This window comes from Coptis chinensis, chromosome 6 (assembly GCF_015680905.1).
Source record: "Coptis chinensis isolate HL-2020 chromosome 6, ASM1568090v1, whole genome shotgun sequence".
NCBI lineage: Eukaryota > Viridiplantae > Streptophyta > Magnoliopsida > Ranunculales > Ranunculaceae > Coptis > Coptis chinensis.
This window is the reverse complement of record NC_141461.1, coordinates 16580141-16593179: the sequence shown is the minus strand read 5'-3', so window position 1 is coordinate 16593179 and position 13039 is coordinate 16580141. Positions and strand designations below refer to the sequence as shown.

Sequence of the window (13039 nt, the reverse complement as noted above, 5' to 3'; positions counted from 1 at the left end):
AGTAAGATTTCATCCCCAATATACAAATTCCAAGAATCTCATATAACAATACTCATCATTCCCACTTTTCAAATTAACTCACAACATAAATACCACTTACATTCCATTTATTAAATGCAAATATGATAACCTAATTAAATATGAGTTTGGTATACCTTACCTTTAAGCCAACACATCGTCTTAAGGTAGGATATTTACGTCCTAGCAGAAAAGATTAATAGATCCTACCCTCCTGCAAAACAGAGTTAGACATCACAATAAAATGATTTATCTCAGCCAATTAAATTTTCATTCATAACCAAACCTCATTTAAGACATTTAAGTCTAATTGATATAACCTGGTTCGTCCCACATATTCGGGGAATACCACTTATCATAATACCTATATCAAGGGTAGTCATTCATATGACATCATTACGTCATAAAGTTTCTACGTGCATAACCATAGATCTCAGACTATCACAAGTCATTAATATTTTTGTAATAACATATCAAGTTATAGTCATTTCGCAGTCACATAGAAATCACAATCATTTACTAATATTATTCACAGTCACACCTCACATCCATAACATCACACAATTCATACACTTTTACTTAAAAACCACTCGTCTACTTATGAGAATGAGGAAATATCACACCCAAGGAGTACATTCATCCCTTGTGAGTATCAACTCATACAAACTACGTAAACATTTATCATAAGAAATCATATACATCATATGCAATAACTCCATCACACATAAAATCAATATTTTACTTTGCTTATTAATTATCTTGTTGACTCATTTATTAAAAAACACATCCCCAACCTTTAGTTCCTACTCCACGATTTGCACTACACACATTTTCCAAATCACACATATTCGGTGTCCTCACTCACACCGAGTACCAATACAAGACATATGTCCCAAGCGGGATATCGCCTCCAGGAAACATACTTTCATCTTGTAAACTCGTAACTTGTGACTCACAGCCATCTCTGGGATTTCCATACACATAATCACAAAGCCTCCTTTGGGCATAACAAAATATCAGGTCATTCATGGCATATTCAATTAATACTTTGGGTCATTTCCTTCACATTCAAGGAATACCCATCATAATACTAACAGGTCATTCCTGGCACATTCAATGAATACGTTAGGTCATTCCCGCCACATTCAAGGAATACATATCATAATACTAACAGGTCATTCATGGAATATTCAATGAATACCTTAGGTCATTCTTACCACATTCAAGGAGTACATATCATAATACTAACAGGTCATTCATGACATATTCAATGAATACCTTGGGTCATTCCCGCCACATTCAAGGAATACCCACCTACATTCCCGTACATTCAAGGAATACAACCTACCCCACCAAGGCGAATGCCTTAGTTTCTCTCTAAAGCGGCTTTTCACATGACATCATTAGTCATAGACATTTCTTTTCATCACAGAGGTGTGGAGAGATCTAAAGATGTGGGCGACACATTAAATTTTCACCGGATATTTTTACACCAGATTTTAACACTCAAAAGTTATCATTTATTATAATATTTTCATTATATTATAAAATAAACATCGTCTCAAGCAATATAATTATTAATAAAGATTCTAAATACAATAACCAATCAACTCACCTCATTATCAATTATATAAATCATATATATCAAAAGGTTCAATCAGGAATAACGCATTAGTTAAATGTCTCGTGAATATATTTTAAACCACCACAATCACGTACACAATTAAATACTAACATTGTACACATATAATTAATTATCACAATAATTAATAACTAATAACTAATATATAAGATAGTGTAGTGTAGTGTAGTGGCTGCACTTTTTCTCAAAACTGCCTACGTATCAAAATCTTTCAAGATTGGAATAGCCTTCGTAGTTCTTATCAGCCACATAGTCAATGCTATAGTTTTTCCTATATTCATCCAAATGACATGTAACTTAATTATTTAGAAACTAAGGTGTGTAGATATACTTTTTCATGTAGAACTCGAAGTCTCAGCCTCAACCCATCTATATGAAAACTTAGGTCAAAAACGGTAAAAATACTAATTTTCAGCAAATTAGATTTCTGATGGACTATCTTCTTAATTACACAACGTTTTCCACATGTGTCCAAATGCATCGAGGCTTTTTGCATTGAAAAGCTAATACACAGAACTTACTTTCTTATGTTTTATAAAAATCTTCAATCTCATTTTAAATGTTCGAAAACTAGGCTCGTACACAATGCGCAGAAATTGATTTCTGACGCACTGTTTTCTTCCAGTCAAACTTCCAAACACCATAATTAATTCCACAGGTCTCGGAATGTGATGAGGCCAATTGGAATAGAAAGAAGATTTCCAAATATTATTTTTTTATGTTTTATAAAAGTTCTAACTCTCATCCTACCTATTTTAAAACTGGACTTGAACACAGTGCGCAGAAACTGATTTCTGACGCCCTATTTTTAGTCAACCAAACTTCCAAACCTTATATCTATCTCCACATACCTCGGAATATGATGAGGCCAATTGAGTTAGAAAGAAGACTTATAAAACTCACCTTTTCATGTTTTACAAAAACTCTAAATCTCCCCCCTAGTTTTATGCAATTTGTGATCAAACCCTATGTAGAAAACTGTTTTCTGACGAATAGAATTTCTGACGCATATAATTGTCGAGGTCATATCTTTTCCGTCACTCATCCAAATTAAGTGAGGCCTACTGCGTCGGATAAACGACTCTCTAAGGTTTCATTAGGTTTTGGTTTCGTACAAATCTACAAAGTATCGTGTCCTATACACTTCTTACAATGCAACATATCCAGAATATGTGCACAAACAGTTATCATATATTGAAGTTAGTTTTCATAATCTTAAACACGAGTATGAACTTGGGTCAAAGTATGAGGTTGTACCTCTATAAGTCTAGATTCTAATGGTTTTGGAATCAACACAAAAGAGTAAATATTTTATTTTATATGATTTTATTACTGCAGACTGCTCAGTTTCAGTCCCAGTTTCTGCGTCAGACTTCAACTTAAATTTCAGTATGCAAAACAACTAGATATGAAATTTTACACACGAAAGTTGTAGATATGCGTGTCTACAGTAGACAAGCATTGGATTCATATCAAAAATATCAAAAAAGAATTTTTTATGCTTAAATTACTAAGAACAGTTCTGAAATTTTGAAAATCAAAACCCTATAACATGAATCCAATGACTTCACATCATTCAAAACAGTTGCAGGCCTATATAATACTACCAATCAATCAATAAATACATGGTTTACTCACTACCGTATACAAGTACTCCTGAACACAACAACACCTATATATCAAAGCTAAACTTTTGGTGACAGTAACTCAATATACCGAAAGTCTCTGATTAAACAAATAATTTCGATCTCAAAGTTCTATATCATTATAGAGAATTAAATATGCAACTAATCTAAACCATAGTAATAAATCAATTATATGAAAATAAGGTTTAGACTACTAACCCGAAATTGAATTTGCAAAAGAATACTCATATATGCTTCCTTTTCTCCAATCCCTTTTCTTTTTCTTCCCCTTCTCTTTATTTCTTTCAATAAAAAATATTCTTTTTAATGGAGGCTAGGGTTTTATTTTTGAATAATGAGATTTTTACCTAGGAAATTCGCAGGTATTGTTTATTCAATGTTTTAAATCTGTTTAATTTAACCTATGAGCCTCAAATGGGTCTAAAAACACCCAAGGTCCATACCTATATGAATGGGTACATTTTAACAATGTTTTCAAGCCCAAAAATGATTCTAAAATATCCACACAAGTTCTAACAAAAAATTCATGTAAATTTTTTTTGAAAAATCAACAACAACCAAACAAATTCTAGAACAAGCTAGACTTCATAATATAATAGTTATTTTCAATTCAAATAATGTAATTTATGTTGTTTAAAAATTGGAGTTGTTATAGCTTTTCTCCATGATTCTTGGGTTTTAAATTTAGAATTTTCTCGGCAATCATCTTGACTCGTTTTCCATGCAAAAGTAGTGTTTAGTCACCTAATCAACTTCAAGTCTTGAAATGCACAAAAACACGTAAACAATACTAACTCTTATTTATTATAAACATAATTGGCCTAAGTAGAGTACTATTATGAACTACACTTTTGAGTGCTTATCACACCACCCCCAAACAACATTTTGTTTGTCCTCAAGCATAGATGAGAAATACGAACATATAAGTGGCCAAAAATGTGGTCCTAACTAATCTCATTTCGCGGAGTGTGATTGCATTGACCATATGCAATAATACCTTAAACCACTAGGAATTCTCTAGTAGATGAGTTATAGCCTCGTGAGAGTTTTTCAGAGAAGGTACTCACAAACTTCATTTATACTACAACGACTAAGAGATAAAAATAAAATTTCCTAATTAATCTCTGATATCTATACATCTCTATAACAATATAATAAGAACAATATTTTTGAAGCCTAAACTAATACACGCATAATAATCAAATCGTCTAAAGATACACATGCATGCTATGAACTATGTTATGAAATGCAATGGCAGGTCCATTTTTTAAACTTTTAGAATATCGTCCTGAACTAGGTCTTCACAATTTGTCAAGACAAAAATACTCTGATTTTTCCACTCAAGTTAGCTCACTCCAGTGTGCAATAGGCACACGTTTTCTCATAATTTCAATGACGTCCAAAGGAGCCAAGGTCGATCAATCACATTTACCACTTACTATCACACCAAATTAATCCTAATTGAGCTAGATGTCTTTATTAGGTGATACGGGGCTAAGGTGATGGTTTAAGAAGAAATGGAATGGATATTCAAATAAACAAGTCTGAGATAATAGGGTCTTCAATTACATGTAACTAGAGAAAACTTTGTTTTTACTTTTCTTCTACACTTAGTTTCCATCCTTAGCCTTTTTATTTTGGCTTTTTGACTCCTTTTATTCTATTTTTGGAGTTTTTGTTTTATTTTCATTTCTTTTCATTTCTTTGGATGTAAACTTTTTTTCTTTTTCTTTTCTGAAGCAACTTACTAATTTTTGGTTTTCCACAGGTTTTTCTCTTTATTCTCTTTACTCATCTTATTCTCAGACTCATTCAAAGATGGGTAGGCTTATTTTTATTTTTATTGGTTTAAAAGATGGGTAAAGGATTTGTGGTTGTGAAAAGGCTAATTGAAAGGCTCAGAGGGGCAGCTAGCTGATAATTATTTATAGGTATGAATTTTTAGCTATATCGATCCAAAGAGGGCATAAATTCTCGCTTAGGATATAGTATGGTGATCAAGTAAGTAGATGTGTGATTTCTTAACTCATATTATATGTCTCCTTTGTGTCATCACTCAGATACTCACTCATATGAGGCTTTTAGGCTAAAATCTCATAGGATATGTAAAATTAAGTAGTCTAACCTAGGTCTTCGAAAAATACTGCCAAGTATACTCATACATGCTCATGCAAGATGTTAATGAAAAGATGCAATGACTATAACCTACGTATTAACCTAAGTTTTTAAGAATTACGCTTAATTCTATTGCTACTTGAGATTTCTAGACTAATATCATCATGGAAAATGAAATAATGCTATTATCATAAGCGCATAGTATAAATTATTTTTATGCTTTTTCTATTTTTATACGACAATTAATAAGCAATATACAACCTAATATGTTTTTAAACATTTATAGCGTGTTTCTATACCACCCCCAAATAGAATCATGCTTTGTCCCTAAAGTATGGAATGAAAATAAAGGATAGAGAGTAATATAGAAAAGTGCTGGTAAATGGGAGCACCTGTAAAAGAAAGTTAAATGATACAAATATAAAGGAATAAATTGCAGATGCAACTCCTATATGAGTTCCATCCATTATGGAGATAACAGGAAATAAAAAGTTGCTTAGGACATAAGCGGACTCTAACCAGAAAATTATAAATATTACCATATATAGTTGAGATAATCAGGCATTATCCTCCGTTTGCTCCTCACTTGTGAGATGAGGTTTCTTTAAATCTTGCATATCTATGACTACTTTCCATGCCTTCATTCTGTTTTCATCTACCATAGCCAACCTATTTAGTGTAATTTGGTATGACGGGGTGCATAGGGCTACTAGGTGAGGTTGTAGGTGCCAGCCAGGCCAAACCATAGCATGTAAAGAAAGGGCTATAGCATTGGTCGTGCGCATTGTATCAACCTTGACCCAATCGGTGAAACGTGTATAGAATTTCGGGAAAAAGAATCGCATTATGCGGAAAACCATAATAGGCATAAGAAGGTACTCATGCCTCATTGTATGGGCTCGTGCTAAACTAGACACTATGGTCTTGGGAATATCAAAGTGCATATGTCCCTCAACTAAAGCAAGGAAAACGTTACATGTGGCGCTATTCACAACTGAAAAATGTCATTCTTCTAATATATTGAGCATAATGAAAAACATAGTAGAGCCTATTAATGGGCAGACTTTTAAGAGCTATGTTATGTTGGCCTTGGTCTTCTAAATGGAAGATAACCGCCCCATAAGTCTCATGGAAGTATGCATAGTTGTAATAGAAGGCATTATCCGACATGTAATCTCATGTGTCTTAGCCAGGAGGCATAGAAAGTCCTAGCGCCAATGCTAACAAAAATTTGCTTAAATCTATGATTTCATTGTTTATGGTGACAAAGAACACTTGTTATTCATCTTGGTTATTAAAAAATTTACAATTATCATAGAAATAAGCAGTAAGTTGATGTGAATAAGTATCACATGGATATACCAACAGAGGGTGGCAACCTAATTGGTTAATCATGTCGTCGAAATAAAAGCCATACGTATCACTAGCAAGCAAGTCATAAAATGACTGTTCCGGTATAAGTTTTGGACTAGTCATAACAAACAAGTAATGAGTTAATGTACTGGAAGTAAGAAAAGTGGAACCTGGAAATCCGAGCCTAGAAGCTTGTGGTGAGGGCGCGCGCGCGCTTGGAATAAACCTTTGAAGAGTGCGGTGCGCGAGTAGGAATGCTGATACCAAATTAATACGAGAGCGGGACGCGCTAAATTTGTTCTTGTATAAAGCGCGTACACGCTCTGAGATGCAGCGATGTGTTTAGGGTTTTCAGTTATGAAACTACATGCTTAGAGATTGTTTTTATAGTGTTCAGTTGCTAAGTCTAAGGCCGGATTGTTGCTAAAATAAAAGGATGTGAAAAAATATATTTTTAGAATAGTTTTCTACACATGAATTCTATTTCAGTTTTTAGAATTTCTATATATGATTAGCCTCTGAAATTTCCTGAAATTTTGACATTTCACGAAATTTAAGGTTCCTAATTACATTATGGATCCCAATTAGATGAAACAAGGCCCATGGGTTGCATATAATGGGTTTTCTCTGTTAGATTAGCTTATGAAATTCTGCGAAACTTTGAAATTCCTCGAAATACCAGGTACCTAATTACATTGTGGATCCCAATTAAATTAAACAAGGGTTCTTATATGTTGGCTCAAAACTTATAAAAATGTGATTAATGCATGCAATTTCATACGTGCACATATATTAAAATATATACCACCCCAAAACTATTTGAGATGGGGGGTTCATGACATTGATCAATTAAATTACCTAAACATGCTGAATATCAACTTAAAAACTATATGGTAAAATAAAAATATGCAATTAATCATGTATTAAATTTAACAATACGGGCATAGATGAATAATCACATAAACAAATAAATACTAACTACTTAACTAAAAATGAAATTAACAATTAATTAAACTAAAGTACGAAAATTAAATAGTTATTACAAAATAGAAATAAATCTAAATCAAATTCATCACAACAAATGTAAAAGAAATAAACTATCCCTGTGAAGAAGAAGGTCCTGAACCATCAGAAGAACGACGACAATGCTCACGTATAGAGTTAGAAGAAGAAAGCGAACCTCCTGGCTGGGGCAGACGTCTCAAAACTTCGGCCTGAAAAGTTGTCTGTGCCTTGAAGCTTTAGATAGTGGTGAGTATACTTCAAAAAGTTTGTTTAAGAGTGAGGTTCATCCTAAATTATTTAGAGTTTGAGTGAGGGAGATGTGAAGAAGAAATGTAGACTCTTGTATGGATTAGAATGATTCTAAGCAAATAAAAACATTGAAAGCATTGGTTGTTGTATTGAAATGACTTTAAAACATGGAAGTAAAGATTGATGAAAACTTGAAACAGGAACAAGTAAACAAGATTGAAGATTGAAACTTGAAATAAGAACAAGTATATAAGATTGAAATAAGAACAAGTAAATAACAAGTTTGATTGAAATCTGTTGTTCACGCTTTCCAGAATAACAAAATGCATTGGAGAGTGAAGGAAAGATGGAAACTGAGAATGAGAACTAAGAACGGGGAGAAGTATATGGGCATCTACCCTCTTTCATGAAAAAATTGGAGAACCACTATAACATATTATCGTTTTGTTAACTAGATAAACATAATCTAGTAATGACCTTGTATTCCTTTTTCTTTTTATGTCTTGTCACTTTCGATTCCATGTAACCATTATTCTTTTATTAATCAATTACCTTTAGCAAAAAAAATGATTGAAATAAGAACAAGTAAATAACAAATCATAGAAAGGAAATAAAACAACAAGAAATTAAATACATGAATTGAAAAACTAGACAATAAATTAAACAAACCAAATGGTTTGGATCCTAAAACAATGGATGGTTTCTCTCCCTCTTGCTTTTAGCTTATATATCCCTACTTTTGCCTTTTATAGATTTACCATTCTCCATTAGAAACTAGACACCTCACACTTCACTTTTGCTTTTGTTTTTGTTTTGGCTTTTTGGTTTCTTCTTGGCCAAGGTAGGTTTAGGGAGAAAATCATCATATTTTGAGATAAGGGTCTCCATCTCTAGTCTTCTGATTTGAGGGCTTTGACTTTTGACTTTTGACTTTGACCGTTGACTTTGATCGATTGACTTTGACTTTTTCAGCACTTTTCCATAGCAGCTACTGGTCTTCATAATAAGCGTGATTAAGGCTCCTTTTGGTGCTAAAACACAACTTTTATGATAAGTGGTCTGAAATACTCCTTAACCTGAAAAAGACAATAAAAGCTATGAGTTATCTTTTTGTTAAGCGTAAGAGAAACTGTAATGCAACAATATACGGGTAATAAAATGCACATTTGGGAGCTGATCACCACCCCCAAATAGCATCTTCCTTGTCCTCAAGCAAGGATGAGAGAAAAAACTAAAATCACAAATGAGTGATTTTTTATAAGTTATACTAATCTCGTTTCGCAGAGTGCGATTGCAATGACCATATGCAACAAGGCCATAAACCACTAGGAATTCCCTAGTGGACGAGCTTTAAGCTTCATAAGAGTTTTTCAGTAAAAGTACTCACAAACTTATTCTATTTAGTACAAAGGGTCTTGTTTCCTTATGTATTCTCAGAAATTCATACATCTCATTAGCGGTGAATAAGGACAAGCTCCTTTGAACTTAAAATCACATATATATATAGTAATTTAATCATCCACTACACCATATCAGTCTATTTGTAATGGATATACATCCGTTACATAAAATATTAGTAACGGTTATCTTTGCGTTGACACAAAAACGTGACAAATATTAGTAACGGAAATTAGTAACACTTAATATCTATTAGAAAATTTACTAACGGATATAAAGTGTCACTGAAATTAATTTCAGTAACAGATACGTAACTATTAGAATGTATTAGTAACATATACCAAATTTTTTAATTTTCCACCAGTAACGGATATAAGTGTCACTATGATTTTATAGTAAAGGATTCTGTCTGTTAGTGTTAGAATGTTTGTAATGGTTTTCTATCTGTTACTAATGATTCATTGTTTAAAAAAAATACATTTCTTGTGCTCTATTTTGCTGGCACACCACCTGCAGTATTCTTCTATTCATCTATAAATCTATCAATCTCTACCCCGAACACCATTTCCAACATAGCACAATCATAAATACATTACACGCCAAGATGCTAGTAACCGGCGTAACATTATAAAAGAAAGCAGGAATGAAATATACTCATATCTATCTTAATTAACACATTTGAACTACCAAGAATTGGCAATTTCCATTGAAGAAGTTCATAAAATACAAGATAATAACATAACTAAATAACTTTAATGGTAGATTTACATACTAATTAGCCACCAATTACATATGAACCATTCATTGGAACATAAGAATCACCACTCATGTTGTAGTTCCACATCTATTTCCTATAAAAAAAAACAAAAAACAAAATATTACACTACAAAAAAAAGGCCTTTGATATTGGAAGATTAAGATCAGGTTTGAATACTTACTCTATTAATCCTCATTTGTTGGCTGCACAAGGATAAAGTGCAACTCCAACTATATTCCAATTAATCTCACTCGATGCTCTGTGATTCCCGCTTCTAGCCCGGTCTTTCCTCGCATTCGCAAACCTCCTTCATAGATCATACAAAATATCAAAAACCCATGTTCTTAATTAGGCTAGCTTTACAACTAAAATTAATATAATCAAGACCAAGTCTTAAAATTAGATCAAACTTTTCTAACCTGAGTAAATTTACAATCAATGACCAAGAAACAAAAATATACATCAAACTAAACTAACAAGAGACCACAAAGAGTTTAATCACAAAGCAAGTACTATGGAAATTAATACCAATCTATTTGAGTTCATGTTGATTCAGTAAATACATATATAGTGAAGTGTATGTGTTGCAAAGATCAGGATCTCTTGTTTCATCGTCACACTTGATGACTATCACTTGCATTAGTGGAAACAACAATTAAAAGAGCACAAACTCCAAAACTACAATAAGAAAATAAAATAACAACAGTGATTACTATGCCAAACAAAAAAAATAGGCAGGAAAAATGTAACGCCTCCAAATCCAACTCATATGTTGAGGACATGGAGACGTATATCGAGGACTTACTCATATCCCGCTAATAAACTTGTGCGATGATCACTAACTAAGAAACTAGCTTTTAAAGTTCCTATGGTTCCAAACAAAAATTCTAGAATGGTACAAAATACCCAAGCTTCACACTTAATACAATTTCAAGTCCTAGGCTGTTATAGGCCACCTGTTGGGCTGCTGCAGGTTACCCTAGGCCAGTTCTAGGCTCTGACAAGTCACTACAGGCCATATTTCTAGCTACTGCAAACCCACAAGTCATGCTCTAAGCAGCCTAAGAAAACAACAACAACATCATGATGTATAATAGCCTGTATTTAAATAACCTCAACACTAGAACCAAAATTTTAATTTGCTAAGGGATGATATGAAGAACTCGCAAGCACTTCAACGCGTAGAATCACAAGCATGCATACTTCTGAATATGTGAATATACACAAGAATGTTACATTGGATGCAATGTTTTCTCCCCCTTGTACTTGTAATTACCTTAGCCAATTCTGTTACTTATTACACATAAAATTGTTTACCAAACACAGGGCGAGAAATGGAATGGAAGTAGAAGGTGCGTCAAGCTAATGAAATAAGAGTTGGTGGTGGGGAACTTGTGTGGGAGTGTTTGGGCAGTGTTTAAATGGATGTTTATTAGCAAAGACATAGTTTCCACTGCCAACTGACATTGGCAGATAATAATTTTTCTGATGCTGAGGCACCGAGGGAGAGCAAAGGAAATATGTCGTAGTGCATTATAATTTTAGTTACTAGATAAGATTTTATATCCAAAATTCTACAGTGAACCTCAAATCGTCAGATTGTTGTGTTTTGTAATGGAGGTGCATCCTTGTACAAATCACCAACAAATTATAGCTTTCAATGATATAATTCCACACAATAGGCCACACTATATATAACCATGAACAAACAGGATGCATTATCTCCGAATATATGTTGATAATTAGTAGTATGCATTGTAGCTTACCATTTCCATGCCCGAAATATATGAAGAGATCATGGTTCTTCAAGGCTAAAACCAACTCTTCTACTGATGGTGGAGTTTCAGCTTTTCCCTGTGCCATAAGACAATGATATGCACTTCAACCTATGATACATAGAGATATATAAAAGCAAACTTTATTTAAAAAATTTGAAATTAAACAATAGATATGATTTGTGCCCATTTGAATGACTCAATCTTACTTGAAAATATCTACGTAGAGCTGGCTTTTGTAAGATATTCATGGTCGATCTAAAGATAATGATTTATGAAATTGACCAAGGATTTGAAACGGCTATTCTAGAATGCGTCATAAATTTTTTGATGCTTACCTAATTTACGTCATAATTTGAGCACAACCGTCATAAACAATTTCTTAAGCTAGTGCAAACTCTCACCTAGTTTCAGATCATACTCAAAAATTGTTAAGACCAACAATTTTATTTTCGATAGATAATAAGACTTAAATTAAAATTTCCACAATGTTAGGGATACCTAGTAATATACCTAGTACATCAAGCACAACTTGGGATTAAATAACTTCCCCCCTACGATAGCCAGCTTGAGTTGCACCAATAAGTAAGTTCAGCAATTCAAAAAACCACAAACCGTCTCACCTAATGCAAAAGAATGAAAAAAAAAAAGTATAAAAAACTATGACCAATGCTACAATTAGTAAAAAGAGCTAAAGAGCAAACATGGTTAAATTACAATGATATACTAACCTCAAGTGTAGAACCCAGTGTCGTGACAACTATAAGAATGACTATGATATTTCTGCATGCTTCTAGTTGACATTAGTAGGAAAGAGCTTTAATATTGGCCCAAGTAAAAAACTAAAATGATAATGCTATCAGTAAAAAGAGAATGTTACAGACAAAGCATGTCACACTTCACCCTTGATGGTTGAATTCACAAGTTGTGCTGATTTTTTACTGTTCCAAGTACAAGTGGACAGTTTTCTAGACTAGTGGCAATCTTGCTTTATCGTTCATAGATTTAAGATATGGTCAAAACTCAAAACTAAATCTCCAAGTCCTCAAATAATTTTATCTTTTAATCTTTTATGTGCCTA

General features: G+C 33.0%; 1 long non-coding RNA gene across 1 annotated transcript; it reads right to left on the bottom strand.

Moving 5' to 3' along the window:
- Nucleotides 1-10108: 10108 nt before the first annotated feature.
- On the bottom strand, nucleotides 10109-12036 carry LOC147491776 (uncharacterized). Its single transcript, XR_015198911.1, has 3 exons — nucleotides 11950-12036; nucleotides 10365-10490; nucleotides 10109-10277 (listed from the first exon to the last, which is right to left on the bottom strand). It is a non-coding gene; the product is annotated as an uncharacterized LOC147491776 (long non-coding RNA).
- Between the last annotated feature and the right edge of the window lie 1003 nt (nucleotides 12037-13039).